Here is a 16,308-nt window from a genome sequence, read left to right as displayed (position 1 = left end):
AGGAAGGAAGGAAGGAAGGAAGGAAGGAAGGAAGGAAGGAAGGAAGGAAGGAAGGAAGGAAGACTCTATATTTGCCAATGGGGAAATGATTAAACTATGACACATCTAAAATTACAGGATATCCTGAATTTGTTAATACTGATACAAGCAAATTTGTAAACAGCAGTATGGAAATTTGTCCATCACATTATAAGATAGGAAAAGCAAGCTTTAGAATTATTTTAAATACTTGGAAGGGCTGTACACAGAAACTTTTTTTTTTTTTTACATTAAAAGTAGGATTCCAATTTCACTGGCATTAGTCTGTTCAAATTCCATTCATCTAGATCTGGTTTCAGACCCCAGCTCCCTCTACATCCCAGAGAAAATTAAGAACAGGCCTCGGAAGAATCTCTCAAACAACCTAACAGTGCTAAGGATGTCTAATCCTAAGGTTTCCTACTGTTCATCAGGACCCCCTAAAAAAGTATTTTTTTAAAAAACAGAAAATGATGAAAATCATGTCACTAGTTGCTGCTGAGACTCAACTGCCTCCATCCACCCTGACCCAGAAAGATGCAGCTTTCCTGTTTTCTTCTGCCTTTTCTTTTGGATGTTGGCCAGAGCCTAAATACGCTCTCTGGTACTCTGAACTATTTCATTTTCTCTGAAGCCTCCCTCCTACCTTATGGCAGCTTGTCCACCACATGGCTGACCTCCATGTTGGCTTCCTCTCTCCTCTATCCTCCTCTTCCTGCTGCAAAGCTGCTGAGACTTGCAGCTTCCTGGCCTAGAGTTTTGTTTTGTTTTGTTTTTAATTTATCTATTTATTTTATGTATATGAGTATACTGTAGCTGTACAGATGGTTGTGAGCCATCATGTGTTTGCTGGGAATTGAACTCAGAACCTCTGCTCACTTGGGCCCCACTTACGCTGGCACGCTCACTCTGGCCCACAGATTTATTTATTGTTATATGTAAGTACACTGTAGCTGTCTTTAGATGCACCAGAAGTGGGCGTCAGATCTCATTACAGATGGTTGTGAGCTACCATGTAGTTTCTGGGATTTAACTCAGGACCTTAGGAAGAGCGGCCAGTGCTCTTAACCACTTTTAAGCACCCTAACCCTAATTCTTAAATTTTTAAATTCTTTTATTAATGAGACTAATCCCAAGAGGGATGACCTCAACTTCCCCAGTAATATGTGGCAGTCATTAAGGGACAAATGTCAAAATGTCTGGTAGCAGGTTTGGTAGCTTCTATGGAGATAGTACAGAAGCTCCTCTGAGGACAGAGCAGGTGACTATGTCCAGGAGCAAGCATCTGTAGGGGCCTCATACTGTGATTCTAATCACTCTGACAGCTATCAAAGGGCCTCAAGTCAGATCCAGGGCTCATCACCCTCTAGACTAGTCTTCCAGATCCACGGAACGTGAGGAGCAGCCCAGTGGATAGAGGATGGAGCCCAAGCAGGGATTCTCAGGGACTCTGATTTGGACACTGGGCCGTGTCCTTGGCTCTAGTCCTGCTTCCCTGCTTGGGGCTTGTAAGGTTAAGAACTCTTGCCTTTGCTTCTCCCTCAGGGTCTGTCCAGGCACCAGTCAAGAACTTCTTTATCTCCCACATCTGGCTGTTAAAAGTATAAATACTATATATAGTATGTGAGTACACTGTAGCTGTCCTCAGACACACCAGAAGAGGGCATCAGATCCCATTACAGATGGTTGTGAGCCACCATGTGGTTGCTGGGAATTGAACTCAGGACCTCTGGAAGAGTAGTCAGTGTTCTTAACCACTGAGTCATCTCTCCAGCCTTCAACCCAATTTCCTAAAGGGCAATTAGAGTTTCTTCTGCAGAGGGGGTGACACTGAACACAGGAGACAGAAATGAGACACACAGTTTAGGAATTTTATGCCTTAGGCCATGAGTCAAAATGTCCTTGGTCCTATCCTGGGTGGAAGGAGAAAAGCCAGGAGTATCTGTAACTCTAATCCCCAGTCTGGATCCTGAGTAATCTCATGGCTACCTAATCAGAGGTGAGAATGGTACAGTAACATGGAAGGCCCATTAAGGAAAGTTGTTGCCTCTTAGCCAAGATTGGAATCCACTCCTGAATAGAGGTATGCCATTGGCTCCTCCCCTAAGTGTTAATCTGGCTGGGCAGGTTAATCACCAGGACAAAAAGACTAACCCTGAGGGAGGGAAGTTCACCAAAAGGCAGGCTAAAGAGATACAAGGGATAATTATCCCCTTAGTGAGACTGCATGCCTCCTGGTGCAGACTGTCTACTAAGTTCTACCCTCTGAGTCTGCTTGCTTATCTGAGTTCTTGTGGCTGATCTCCTTGCCAGCCTAACTCAAACAGCGTCACCTTCTCTCTCCTCCATGCCTCCTCCAGTAGGCTGCCAAGATCTACAGCTTACCTGTCCAGGCATTTTTTTTCTTTAACCTCTAATAAAATTGACTCCAGGTTTTCCTCTGAACAACAGAAAAAAAAAAAAAAATTAGCACTTACTACTTTCACAGTTTAAAAGTGCTCGTCCTTTTTGAAAATTAAAAAAAAAAAAAATACATATGTACACAGCTTGATTAGTTGCTTTAAACAACTGGGGTGGAAGGGTAGCAGTATAGGATGAGGCTCCTCAATACAGTCTGCCTACATGTGCAAAACTTTAAATTCAAAATAGCTGGAGAGATGGGTTATAATCTACTTGATAAAGGATTCTGAAGACAAATAGATTAAGCTTGATTATCTCCTAAATGACACTATGAGCAGAGCCATAAAGACACAGTGTCTTTTATTAAGAATTGGCCTTGAGCCTCGATGTAGCACAAACACAAAAGCATTGCTGACAGCCACTTACAGAGCCCCCTTCAGGTAGTTCACCTGATTCTCTGAGCTCTAACTTTTCCTCTGTGTATCTCTTGCTTGGATACTGGCCAAAGCCTAATCATGCTTTCTCTGAAACTCCGGGCTTCCTCACTATCTCTCTGACCTTCATACCTAACAGTAAAGCCATGAATTTCTCTCCATTTCCCATTGCCCAGAACATGCTTGGGGTTTCAGCTCGCCTGTCCTGTTGTTTCCTCTCAAACTCTAATAAAACAGTCCTTGAACTATAACTAAATAACTAACTAAAGCGTTAACTTTGAGAAAGTAGCAGTCTAAGGAGTGTTTCAGGAATTGGAATTAGCTTTTAGACAAGCAGGCTGCCTGAGTTTGAGGCACACGGAACAGTTAATTAACAACTCAAAGCAAATATTTTAATCAGGGCAAAAAAGATCTGATTAGATATGCGTAGTGTACTCATAGTAGAACATGTTCAAGATGCATCATTAAAAGCGGGGGCATACCCACCTGCCTTCCATCTCTCCTCAGCATCTGATGCCCCATAGCCAACATGTACAAAGCTGCGCTCTTCCCTACACATCTGGTTTTCTAATGGTCCCTACAGTCTAGAGCAGAGGTTCTTACCCTTGCTGTGGTAATTTGAACATACTTAGCCCAGGGAGTGGCACTATTTGGAGGCTTTGTTGGAGGAAGTGTGTCACTGTAGGCATGGCTTAAGGACCCTCCTCCTAACCACATGGGAGCCAGTTTTCTCCTAGCAGCCTTCAGATGAAGATGAAGATGTAGAACTTTCAGCTCTTCCTGTACTGTGCTTACCTGGATGCTGCCATGCTCCTGCCTTGAAAGCAATGGAATAAATCCCAATTAAATGTTGTTCTTACAAGAGTTGTCATGGTCATGGTATCTGTTCACAGCAGTAAAATCCTAAGACACTTCCTAATTCTGTGATCCTTTAATACAGTTCCTTGTGTTATGCTGATCAATAACCATAAAATTATTTTCATTGCTATATCATAGCTATGGTTTTGCTACTGTTATTAATTGTAATATAAATATCTGATATGTTACCCCTGTGAAAGAGTTGTTTGACCCCCAAAGGGGTCACAAGCCACTGGTTGAGAACCATTGGTGTAGAGGGAAAGCAAAGAGAAAACAGGGAGCAACCTGTTCCTTCCAGGCATCTTCATACTTAATCCATCTCAAACACTGTACCTCAAAACCATACAAACCTATTTCTTCCATCTCTTGTAGAAGCAGTTATTACCTCTCCCCTGAACAATAGCCACAGCCACCTAGATTAATCCTCCTGTGCCTTTCCTAGCCCTTTAACCCAAAGCCAATACTTAACAACTTTACCTTCATGTTGAAGCCAAAACTGTTACTTCAGAACCCCCAATACCTACTACTAGATGAAACATTTGGATAGGTTCCCACTGCACCCAAGATAAAGACCCAAATTTTCTGAATTACCTACCATTACCTGGACTGTCGGGCCCCATCTCCTCTCCCAGTCTCCCATGGCTTTGAGCATTCTTTCCTGCTCCCATAAGAGGAACTTGTCATACTCTATTTCCTGTAAACGGAAAGTTCCACCCTCTCCCATTTGTCTACATAACATGTATTACTCCTTAGTCTCATGTCAGTGTTGCTTCCTTGGGAAAGCCTCCTCTGACCATCATGACCACATCAAGCTCTCATATTATCTCCTAGCAGCACAGTATCATCTGCCTGACCATAGATCAACACATGTAGCTTATATTACTGTGGGCTCATATGAGAAACTATGTGGTGACAATCTTTCCTCCTGGGCTAAATACATACAAGCACAACAATTATGTCTGTTCTGCTCACCGTGACATCACAACACCAAACACAAGAACGGAGATGACAATTTCATCCCTCACTTAGGACCGATGTAGCAAAGACATTATTTTTGGTGTTCAGGGGAGCTCTGAAGGTAAATTTAGTTCTCCAATACAGGATTTAGCACATTTACACGGAAACTAGAACAGAACCCAAACCCACAATGGGTAGTGCATTCCTTAATTCCATTACTCAGAAAGCAGAGGCAGGACAATCTCTGAGAGTTTGAAGCCAGCCTAGTCTACATAGCAAGTTCCAGGTCTACATAGAGAGACCCTATATCAAAAAAAAAAAAAAAANAAAGAAAGAAAGAAAGAAAAGAAAAGAAAAGAAAAGAAAAGAAAAGAAAAGAAAAGAAAAGAAAAGAAAAGAAAAGAAAAGAAAAGAAAAGAAAAGAAACTAGAACATATGATCTCCTTAACATTCCAAACTCATTATTAAGGTAGTTTATTTCAATTAACAACAATGGTATTACTAGCTGTATTTAAAGAAAGCCATCCTTTCAAAGACTGCAAAGGTAGACAATGAAATAATTACAAACACAGGAGAAATGTAATCCATGTAATACGCATTGAGACAACCCTGCGGAGCACGGCAGTATTTGTTTTTGTTGTCAGAGCTTTTGTTTTAGAATAGTGAACCTTAATCTATAAACTTGCCACATTAAACTATTTAGATTCCAGACAGAATAAGAAAGGAATAAATATTCAGATGGCCTATAAAAACTCAACTGTGTTGGAAACTATCAACTATATAGCCAAGCCACCCACACTGCGAGTTTCTGCAAGAGCTCTAGTGACACAAACAGCTCCTGCAAAGTACCAAGCAAGGCTGCAAGAAGCACCTTCTTGAGATGTTATGTTCTCTCCATCCCTACCTTCTGAACAAATTTATTATGTATGAAAATCACTGAACAATTGAATTTTTAGACTTTATTTAACACTTCTCCCAAGCTGCTTTAAAAGAGTGAATCTAAAACACTCCTTAGAAATAGAGGGACAATAATGAAACCTCAAAGAATGGGAGTTTTAAGTGTATTTAAAGCCATAATTATAGCCATGGTAATCCATTAAAATTTTTGTAGAAGAAAATCTAACTGGGCATACCAAAGAATGTTTAAATTATTTTCTTTGAAGATTTACCTTTATCATTTTAAAATCTGTGTAGGAATGAGTGTGTGATGTGGCTATGCACATTTGAGTGCAGGTCCCCACCAGTACTGGAGTGACAGATCATTGTAAGCCTCCTGAGGTGGGTGAACAACGGAACTGACTGCAGATCCTCAGAAGAGTGGCAAGTGTCCTTAACCATTCATTGAGCCCAACCTCTTTGGAATTTAGAAAATAGAAAAGCACAGGTATATGTCCTGCTTTACCATTATAAACTGTACTTTTAAGTAATCAGAGTAAACATTAGAAAAGTTTTCTCCTTATAGCAATATTTCAATAAATAAGTGAATAAAGACTAATAAAAATTAGTGTTATTCTGGAGATTCTAGCCTAAAGACATACTAACTGCATGATAACCAGCTATTAGCATCACAAAAATGTAAACCAACAGGGATCCTGTGTCTCCTAAAGAGACACATGGAAAAGCTCCCCTTGCCCAGGGCTTTTCTGAAAATTAAATGAGTAATTTGAGGTAAGGATATGAAGCAAACTGCTGGATTCATAAGCATTATTTAGTTAAGGTTACTCTCCTTTACTTTGATCTTATTTTGCTTTGTTTTCTAGTGTTCCAATTTTGAGGGATTATTATGTCTTGTTTTTCAGTGTGTGTGCACACACAAATGTGTTCATGTGTGTACTGGTGTGTACAGTGCCTCCACACACACCTTCATTGACTGTGTTATTTTGCGAAAAAAAAAAAAAAAAAAAAACACATCTCTGTTGAGACAGATCATGGAGTTTATAGGCATTTACAGCACCTCAAGAAACAAATACACACATATCTACAGAGCCTAGAGATCCACCTTTACATCCTGTCCTCAGAACTCCTGATATTCTGACCTCAACAAGGCAATCTCTTACCCATATAAGAGAGGACAGTCCATGAATGGACGACAGCCTGTGACCTAAGCAGCTGAGCGTCAGTCTAAAGTGAGAACCAAAAATGAAACACACAACCTGAAATTTAATTTGTGTCTAATGCCCATGTGCATCTCTATTGTTGAGTCATACGGCAGGCAGCAGCCCCCTTCATCAAAAACCAGAAAGAAAGACAGGAAGGAAGATAGCAAGGAAGGAGGGAGGGAGGGAGGGGGAGGAAGAGAAAGGAAGGGAGGAAGGACAGATCAAGGGTTCTATCCTGAGTTCAATACCCAGCATCACATAAACAAAGCATGGTGGTGCTCACCTGTAATGTCAGCATTCTTGAGGTAGAAATAGAGAATCAGGGTAACCTTCAGCTTTATAGTGAGTGGGCTTGAGGCCAGTCTGAACTACACGAAACTGTTAGGTTGGGGCTTTAAAGAGAAAAGTGGAAGAGGAGAAGAAAGAGGAGGAGAGGTGAAGGGAAGAAAGGAGAAGGGAAGGAGGTAGGTGAGAGGAGGGGAGGGGAGGAGGAAGAGGAAGAGAAACAGACAGCAAAGAGAGTATTCTTATGCCCAAGCTAATTCAAGTGGATTCTGTAACTCAAGGCCCACAGGGCTCTAACATGTTCAAACATGCTCAGAAACCTGGTGTGATTGTCCTTCAATAATAATTATTGTTTTCTTATTTTTTTTAAGGCCAAGTTACACCAATTAGTCAAGAGCTCTGAGAGTAACCAGAGACATTGGGAAAAGAACCTCAATTGTCACTAGGCATGAGACCCAAGACTCAGATCTTATAATTAAAGAGTGTGGATCAATAATGATGCTGGGAATTCCAAAAAAAATCATATATTACAAACAAGGAGAAAATTGGCCAAGCTATACAAACTATGATAATTCAAACCATTCATGCAAATTGTTCTACACGAGGCAGACAGAAGTGATCACAATTGTGCATATGAAATGAGGGGTATTAGCTTTCATTTGTTTGGAGTTTTCTTGATTACAACACTAAACACTGCACACATATGTTCAGCTTCCTTTAAAAAAAAAGTACACATAATGTTTGGCTCTGGCTTTCAAAACATGGCAAATATGAAGTACGAGCAAGTAACCTTATTGACCAGGGATTGAATAAAAAGAGATTGGGGAAAAATGAAGAAAAAGAACATCCCAAAATGGATACAAATGGTATAAACCGGGCCAAGCTAGCAAAGTACCTTTTTAACTTGAAAAGATTTGTGGGTCCTGAAAAGGACTCTTGCTCTGCCTAAAGCATTCTCAGAAACTCACCAGCAAATAGAAGAGAAAGAAACAATAGATCCATGACTAAAGCATGGTCTAAATGCATGAAAAAGTAGAAGAAAAAGAGATAGTGTCACAGGAAGGAAGAGAGGGGGATAAAACCAGAATTCCTATTTAAATGTCTGCGGGAACAAATGTTCCTTTAAAAACAAAAAACAAAAAAAACCTAAGATGTAAAACTACTGAGAACTTTCTTTTAAAAAGTCCTGCCTGCCCATTTATCTTCTAAGTACCAGAAAATGGTCAAATTTCCTCTGATGCAGTTTTCCATTATAAAAGTAACGTGTTCTGCAGCCACTCTTCTTAAATCACCCAGAAACACTTCAGCATAAATACATCTCCTAAAATGACAAACAAAACCTCAGCCACATCACAGGACTTTAAAAAGAAGTAGGGCAGAGTGTCCCAGATGGCAAAAGGGAGGAATGGCGTTGGTTATGAGCTCTAAGGGAGATCTTGGGACTCAGAAAGGAGAGAGAACATATGCAGACCAGCTAAGAGACCTAAAGGGAAATCTTAACACACAAAACGGGGAAGCAGACCTGTTGGGCTAACTCTGTTCCTGACTGGTAAGAGGAAGATGAACTCTGCTGGTGAGGTAGATGCACCTACAGCCATCCCTAAGTCCTAAGGCTCCAGATAAAGACTGCATCCTGCAAACACTTGGAGGAGCCCTCATATATACTCCCTCCTAGCTCCCTGTCCTACCAGATGAAAGAAGGAAAGGGAAGCTGAATGGTACGAACGCCCAGTACAGAACAACCCAAGAAGTGTCCCCTCAGCGGCTGGCTGTCCCTACATGATAACAAAGCAATTAAGTCTCGAGAAGAATCATCAACAAAACGCAAGACCCTGAGAGGTGGGAATTTTCTCAATTATCCTCAATCTTAACTCCAAATAATCCTCGGAATCATTTTTAGCCATGAGACGCACTATAGAATTTTTAATCTTTTATTGAAGATTTCCTTTAAAAGCAGACTTTCAGTATTTCAGAAAATATTCTATAGTTTCCCATCTTCAATACAGCCTTGTAAAATACATTAACAGTAGGTCCCTTCCCTGTTTGAAAATACAAAAGGCTCACGAATCAAATGCTAGCCTAGTTTATCTAGAGTCTAACCTTCCTTCCCACTAGGCACACTTTAAGAAGAAGGGGGATGGGGAAACAGCACAGCTGAAATCACAGGCTGTCTTGACACCTCAATATCGAAAACTGAATACCTGGTTCCAAAGGAGAGTCAGATTTTATTCATAATCCCGTTACTAAGCAACAGTAACAAAGGCTGCATGAGCTTTCCGGAAACTAAAAGAAAAAAAAAAATCTAAGGAATGAAAAGTGGGAACTCCTTATACTGGGAATCCTTAAACTCGTATAAAGATGAAATGAAACACAATCTAAACTCAAAACAAGCAATTCTTCAAAGGACAAGGAAAGTATACACTACTATGTATCATTCACTTTAAGTCTAGGTTGCATTCATCTCAAAACTCACATCCAGGGGTGATAATCGTTTCTTTACTGTGTGTCCTTTATGGTCCCTTGTTCCTTCACCCTCCCTAGGGAAGCAATTTTTTTTTTCAAATTTCCTTACTGATTAAAAGAACATTTCAGAGGGCTTAAATCCATTTCTTTGTTTACAGAAGCTATAAAAACTAGTTTACAATTGTTTCCTGTTGCCCCAGCTTTGAAGCAAGAACACTCTGGGACATCAAACTATTCCTTTGAAGAGCACAGTCTCTCAAGCAGAGCCAGACACTTTCCCAGCCACTCCCTTAAGTTCCGACAACCAGGACGCTGCAGAAGGCAAGTCTCTCAAAATTAGACTATACAATGGAACAGACTCTGAGCCAGCATCTTGCACACTGTGGGCCGGCCTTCAGGTGAGAGGGGTTTCCTTATACATTCCAAAGCCATTTAATAGGCTGGCCCTGCAAGGGCCAGAGAGCTGGTAGCAGCTGGAGAGATGCTTACCCACATTTCCTTTCTTTGAACTGTTCAGCCTCTGGCTGCAGGACCAAAGCATCTCCACAAGCCACATTCTCTACAGGTCTACTCCACACAGGCTTCTCGCTGCTGGCACTCTCTCCCCACCCTACCTCCATCTCAGATCCTAGCAATATTAGTTACAAGATAGGAAAAGATACGTTTTAGAAATTATTTCCTAAATCAAAGATGATCGGTCCTGCTGTGGCTCTGCTCCTAAAGTGTCTCCAGTGTCCCATCAACCTCGAAAGGAAGAGAAAAACCTGAGGCAAGAAGAGACTTAAGCAGTGCAAACTGAAAATCCAGTCTTTGGGCAAAGTCATTCCAGCTTCTAGATCTCAAAAGACAGACACAGTTTTCTGTCTCTGAAGTCTCCCCAGGCAGCACTGGAAGAGGAAGTTGGCTGCAGCCCCTGTTTTTAATTAGCCTGTTTCTTAAATTTCATTCTCATTTTGCTTTTTCTAAAAAACATAGGCAGCAAAAAAGTTTGGTTTTTTGTAATTGCTGCAAACCTCAAAGCCCTGCTACTTGAAATAAAGCAAATGAAGAAAAGTCTGGTTTCTGACATGCAAACAGTTATTACCTCTACTGGTGACATTAAAGCAAGCTTAGATCTTACGTAACACACTTGATGATCAGAGGCTAAAGTTAAATTGGAAACCAGGCATGTAGTACCAGCACTGAGCAGGCTGAGATGGGAGGATCTCCTGAGCCCAGAACTTACAGATTGGCAAAGGCAATGCAGCAAGACCCAGCCTCAGAACACGATGAAGAACAGTAGACTGGGCTCAGTCAGCAAAGTGCTACCTTTAAGCGTGAAGACCTGACCTTGCTTCCCAGAGCACATGCTTAAAAATAACAACAAAACAAACAAAGAAACATCCAGACATAGTGGCGGCTCAATGGCAAGCTAACCTATCCTTCTTAGGGTCTTTCAGGCCAAGAACTCGCTGCCTCAAAAAAATAATGAAATAAATAAAACTGTGGAGGATTTCAGACCAAACTTGCACAACTCTGGAGCTACCTGTCTGCTGCCCACCTCCCACCATGAGCTACTCTGGGCATTCAAACGCTTCCACCATGATGGGCCCAGTGCACTCAAGCTGTAACCAACACAGCCTTCCCCCATTAAGTTGTTCTTGTGAAGTATTTGGTCAGAGTAAAGAAAAAACTAATACTATACTCTTAGGCAATCTGTCCAAATCCTTAACACTTAAAATGCCAAGAGTTTGCACTAAAATAAACTGGGTGGTGGGTGATAAAGATGTATTTGTGTAAATTCAAAACAGAAATAATAGACCTCACCTTAGAAAAAATGCCCAAGGCTGTCCTCTCCTTCCGTGTGCACTTGTGAACGTACCTACACACACTCACACTGATAGTCACAAAGCAAACTGCTTAGCTTCAGACCTACTCCAGCTACATTTCCACATGGCTAACAGTTTAGATGTCATAAACTTCTCAGGTAAGAAAAAAATTCCACCATTTTTTTATTGTTAATATTTCAATATTTGTTCACTGTAAAATTAAGGTGTTTCTTTTATATCTCTGGTCAACTTTCCAAAGAATTCTAAAAACCAGTAATGACCCGTGTGTAAGATTATTAACTGGCTGAGGGGCAACTAACACTAATAACCTTTAGAAAAAGCCAAAAGCCATATGGAAACGTACTACTACAGAAGCTGCCTTAAGTGTGTGTGTGTGTGTGTGTGTGTGTGTGTGTGTGTGTGTGAGAGAGAGAGAGAGAGAGAGAGAGAGAGAGAGAGAGAGAGAGAAGAGTTTAAATGAAATCACCTTATAAGAGGATGGGGGTAACATGAACACAGTGCAGTGCCCAACTAGATACCAAAGATTAGCAAATAAGTTCATCGTCAGAAATGGGCATCTCTGATGGAGTTGGCCAGCAGGGATCCACACTCCCCACAAAACATTACAGATCAGTGCTATTTCTGTTGGTTACCCTGCAGAACTTGAGTCATAGTACAAGAATGGAGAAGCCAAGTGTGCACTGACCTCAAAACCTCATCCCACTGCCTACCTTCCATGATGCAGGAAGGTGCTATAAACACTACCAGTTTGGGGTGGGGGAAGGAGCCATGTTGAGGCCAGCTAGGAATCTGGAGAGCTACAATGATCACCTTCTGGAAAAGATATGACCAATGGCACAATAGTGACATGAATGTTACTGGAATGACCAAACACATTCTGGTTGGATTTAAGGCCTGCTCCATAAGATACAACTTATACACAGCAGCATCACTGAGCTAAGAAGCTCAGTGCCTAATAGGTCACAGGCCCTTGGTGAGAAACTACTACTATTGTTCTGCTAAATGGTGAGAATATTAAATCGATGCCTAACAACTGATCACTATATCCATAGATTACTGCATTTCGATTCTCATTAGAGAACCTTTTTACTGTACAAGATAGCTATGAACACAGAGGGCCCTAGTTGTTCACCATGAAGGGAATAAGAGCCTGGAGAGGGCTCAGCCCTATATGAGACATCTGCATGACACCCCATCCTCCCAAGACGCAGGATCATAAAGGAAAAAGTGGGAGGAAGAGTCAAAGGCAGTAAATAGCTACAATGAAACAGTATTTGCAAACACAACAGCACAGTTGCATACATGAGCTCACAGCAAGTGTGAAAGTAGCCTCACAAAAATACTAGCATGGAGGGATGGAGGGAGAAACTCAGCATGGGGAAACTGGGGGAGGGGGGCAACATTTGGGATGTAAATAAATAAATAAATCCTAGCATAGGGGGCAGACAGTCCCATCCCAACTGGGAAGCTAGTGGCACCTAATCATTGCTGAGAGAGGGGAATCAAGTTTTCTTGGAGGGTGTGAGCTCTGGCAGGTTGACCTTACTCTAGAGGCATCCTCACAGCCAAGAGTATTTGGGTAGCACAAATTGGACCCTGTGGGTTTAAAGAGAAAATTAGGATACAAAGTCATGTAAGCAGGAAAGTAGGGACGGATGTGGGAGGAGCTGGAGTGAATATGATCAAAATACATTGTATAAAATTATCAGAGAATAAATTTATTTCCTAAATATTATCTTAAAGGATAGTCACTGAAGTACTATCTGTATACTGAATAAAACTGGAAATGGAAAAATGGTAAATTATGAGTCTTCCATACACTAGATATGATGCAGCTAGAAAAAAAAATCATAAAATTCTGATGTATTTATGGATTTTTATATTTACGGAACAAGTTCTCATATAGATTTTTTTCACACACACAAAAAAATGTAGCATCAGGAATATTTTATGGAAGCTAGAAACTGGTTCAGTACTCTTCCAGACGACCCAGGTTTGACTCCCAGAACCCACAAGCTCACATCTCTCTGTAACTCAAGTCTCAGAGAATCCAAGGTCCTCCTCTGACCTCCACAGATACCAGGCATGCGCACAAAGCTCAGATATACGTGAGTGTGTGTCTGTGTGTGTGTGTGTGTGTGTACATACATACATACATACACATATATGGCCTCTGGAAAAGGAGAAATATAAGTGCATGTAAATTTTCATTTATATAAATATATGTATCTTTTAACAGTAAACAGCTATGTATAAATTATATGTATGTTATAATGTGATAGGTAGGCAGATAGATAGATAGATAGATAGATAGATAGATAGATAGATAGATAGACACACACACACAAATACCCTTTAAAAATGCTAAGACCCAGTACCAGTCTGCGACTACAGAGGAAAACAAAAAGCAAGAAGACCAGAAATGTTGCCACCTAAGCCCATACAAATGCTATATCTAATCTAAAACACATTTGCACTTTTAAGAAATAATAACGTTACGGGCAACTATAAACAGATGGCAGGCTTACTCACTATTATCAATGCTTATATTTTATGGTTTATAAATAGTGATTGAGGATTTATACTAATGTGTGATTAATATCCCATGTCAACATAATTTCATAAGCTAATACTCTAGAACTAAAGGTGAATATCCAAACCTAGCCTAAGTGCTCTTTTCTTTTGTTTAGATCTTATTTTATGTGCATGAATGTTTTCTCTGTATGTATGTATATGCACCACATGTGTGCCTACAGATGGTTGTGGGCCACCATATGGGTGCTTGGAATCAAACTCAGGTCTTCTGTAAGAAGAACAAGTATTCATAATCACTGAGCCATCTCTCCAGCCCTAAGGATGATTTAAATACACAAAGACACTGTTCTGGTGCTCTCCGTTGCTGATACCCTAATGTAAGAAATACAACTCCAGCTTCAGTGTGCAAGTGTATAAGCACATCTGACACAATGTGCAAGAGGACAACTGTAGGAGGTGGTTCTCTCCTCCCACCACCAGTCCTCATGGTTACCTTTATCCACTGAGCCCATCACTCCAACAACATAACACGCAAGTAGATTCTACACTTACACATTTAGAGCATTTCAAAGCTATGGGGGATGGGCACCATTACTGGTACCTGATAAATGAAAGAAGCAAGACAAAAATCTTCATGGCTTACTTAAAGCCAACTAATAACTAAGGAAGACATAAAAAATTCTGTCAAAATTCCTCTTAGAGGGACTTTTTAATGGATCCTAAAACCACTTTTTAATAAGCAATTCTAAAATTACAAATATTCTCGATCTCTCTTGGTGTGTGCGTGTACAGAAAAAGACAAAATGGAGCTGTAACTATGGCTCAGCAGTAACAGCACTGACCGCTCTTCTGGAGGTCCTGAGTTCAACTCCCAGTAACCACATGCTAGCTCACAACCATCTGTAATGGGATCTGATGCCCTCTTCTGGTGTGTCTGAAGACAGTGACAGTGTACTCACATATATAAAATAAACAAATCTTTTTAAAAAAAAAGAAAAAAAGAAAAAAGAAATAGACAAAATGAATAGAATTAAGTAACGACTCAATCATTACTTTTTCAGAACCATTCGGTCATCTATAAGTCCAAAGCTTGTGTCAGATATGAAAGCACAGGCCAGAATAGTATGAAAGACAGAGCAAGCTGCGAAGCAGAAAAGGCACAAGAATTTAGACCGACTCTTGGAGGTCGATGAAAGTGACAGCAGAGGAGAAGGAGGAGCACTCCCCTCAGGTCGAGGTGAGAAACTGCATTCTATCCAAGTAGAGGGCTCATGAGAAGAAACACAGCGTATATGGAAGGAAGGCCAGCACTAGTTTGAGAAGACTTATCCAACATGTTACAGGGCTTAGAGTTATGGATAGAGAGATATTAAAGAAAGCCAAAAATCAAATAATAAACAAAGAGGTGGCCAGAGAAAAGAGAAAAGGTTTATTTATTTAAAAAAAAAAAAAAGTTAAAAGCCTAGAGGCGATGAAGACTAACAGATCCCTAGCAGAAGGGTCTGCACACACTGAAGTCACAGCTACCCAGGGACATGAAAGAGATTAAGCACTCCGTGTCATGCCATGGCAATTGACGTGAGAAGAAAGAACACATAAGAATGAGCAAGGAAGCCTGGGAAGCTCCAGGGCCACAGGAACCATAGGAGCCACAGCCGCAGCTGCAGCATCCAGGTCACTCTGGAAGTTGGTATGAAGCATCACTACTTAAAAATGAAGCAGAGCTTCTGGCCAAATGTCTGCCTCGCCTGGATAAATTGTGGACCTTGGTCAGTGCAGTCTAGGGTAAATGTTCCCCCCAAAAGACTGGAGTTGCCCCATCACTGATGTGGGTTACTATGAAGCTCTGGAGAACAGAAGGTCCCTTGTCATCATGAAGGCCAAATTCTTCCGCAGAAGAGCAGAGGAGAAGACAAGTATGTCAGGGTGCCTATATCTGAGTGGTCTGAAGTCACACAGAGAGGTTCATTAAACAACACACTTTTCCAGAAAACAATTTCTCCAAGCAAAGAGCAGCAACTCCTTTTCAGAGAGTTGGTAGTTTGATACATTTATTTTGAATTTTTCTGTTTTCTTTCGTTGGTAGAGCTAGTGCAAGAATGCAGCGCCTCACCTGCTCTACAAAAACACTGTACCACAGAGTCTTACATATCCTAGACAGAAGCACTGCACCACAGAGTCTCACCAAACTCTCATCTTTCAGGGAGGACCTTATGGGTGCTCCTGCTTCAAGCACGATCCTGTTGGACTATCTTAAAAAGGAGCTGACCTACAGTGGTGGTGCATGCCTTTAATCCCAGCACTTGGGAGGCAGAGGCAGAGGCAGAGGCGCAGAGAGGCAGAGGCGCAGAGAGGCAGAGGCGCAGAGAGGCAGAGAGGCAGAGAGGCAGAGAGGCAGAGAGGCAGAGAGGCAGAGGAGGCAGAGGCAGA

At 41.1% G+C, this 16,308-nt stretch overlaps 1 protein-coding gene across 3 annotated transcripts in view; it reads right to left on the bottom strand.

The window, feature by feature from the left end:
- The window catches only part of Focad (focadhesin), a 324,827-nt gene that overhangs the window by 242,489 nt on the left and 66,030 nt on the right, over nt 1–16,308 (bottom strand). The gene's annotated exons all lie outside the window — the stretch shown is intronic.

Source organism: Mus pahari, chromosome 6 (genome assembly GCF_900095145.1).
Source record: "Mus pahari chromosome 6, PAHARI_EIJ_v1.1, whole genome shotgun sequence".
In the NCBI taxonomy this organism is placed as follows: domain Eukaryota; kingdom Metazoa; phylum Chordata; class Mammalia; order Rodentia; family Muridae; genus Mus; species Mus pahari.
This window is presented reverse-complemented; position numbering and strand designations above follow the sequence as displayed.